Source organism: Capsella rubella, unplaced genomic scaffold (genome assembly GCF_000375325.1).
Source record: "Capsella rubella cultivar Monte Gargano unplaced genomic scaffold, Caprub1_0 scaffold_8, whole genome shotgun sequence".
NCBI lineage: Eukaryota > Viridiplantae > Streptophyta > Magnoliopsida > Brassicales > Brassicaceae > Capsella > Capsella rubella.
Genome location: NW_006238916.1, coordinates 3,842,148 through 3,843,277, shown reverse-complemented (window position 1 = coordinate 3,843,277; position 1,130 = coordinate 3,842,148). Strand labels below are relative to the sequence as shown.

The following is a 1,130-nucleotide window of genomic DNA, read 5'->3' as shown; positions in this document are numbered from 1 at the left end:
GACGAAACTGCTGCTGCCTTTCTGACCATACCCATTGTTGTATTGGATACCCTGTGTGTTACCAAACGTCTGACCTTGATACCCAGCACCATTGACGTAGTTCACGTCTTCTTTTTCATCCTCATATGATTCAAAAGCCTCAACCTCAGCAGCAAACTCAACACTCTTCTTAGTAACAAGTAGGTTATGCACTGAATCGAGCTTTGCCTTAACGTCAGCGAGTTGAACACCATCCATGTTTTGAGCTAGCTTCTTCCTCTCAAAATCAACGACTTTAGTACTATTGCTGGAAGCTAAGTTCTCAATCAGTTTGGTGGCTTGAGCTGGAGACCTTGTGTTGTAGTTACCGTTACTAGCAGCATCCAAAGCCATCTGGTACCTCTAATCCAATCCTCTATAGAAAATGCCCAAAAGCTGAAATTTGTCATACCCGTGGTGTGGACAATCTCTTTGATAACCCTTAAAACGCACCCAAGCAGCCTTGAAAGCCTCTGAGATCCCTTGAGAAAAGGTAGAAATCTTTTTCCGCAACTCCTCTGACCTCGCATCATCATAAAAGTTGTTTAAGAACTCAACTTTTACATCCTTCCAGCACGTGACAGATCCAGGCTTCAACTCCTTCAGCCAAGATAGTGCTTCTCCAGCTAAAGAGTGCTGGAAAAGCTTGCAGAGCAGAAAATCCGAAGATACACCATCAGCCTTGATGCTAGATACCAGATCCTCAAACTTCTCAATATGATCCATAAGATGCTCATAAGTATGGCCATGGAACGGGTGTTGTCCTACAAGAGTGTAGTATCCAGGCTTCAACTCAAAGTTGTTCCTTTGAAATGCAGGAGGACGTATAGCAGAGCGGTTCGAATAAAACAGAGCAGGCCTGGGTTATTGTCCAAGTATACGGTTCTCATCCTCTGCTTCAGCATTCAACGCCAATTGTGCATTGTCAGCTGCGGCTTGGTGTCTGATTAACCCCGTAATCCGTCGCTAAAATGTTTTAAACTACCAACTACTGAATTTAAAACAAGGAAGAACTCAGTCACTTACAATGTATATTTTTCACAAGACAATGAGTTCGTCCTAGAAATCTCTCCCCGGCACGAAATCCAAGGAGCCGCCGAGCCTTCGACGGA

General features: G+C 44.1%; 1 non-coding gene across 1 annotated transcript; it reads left to right on the top strand.

The window, feature by feature from the left end:
* Positions 1 to 427: 427 nt before the first annotated feature.
* Positions 428 to 533, top strand: LOC111829146. The gene has a single exon (XR_002832701.1). It is a non-coding gene; the product is annotated as a small nucleolar RNA R71 (small nucleolar RNA).
* Positions 534 to 1,130: the final 597 nt, after the last annotated feature.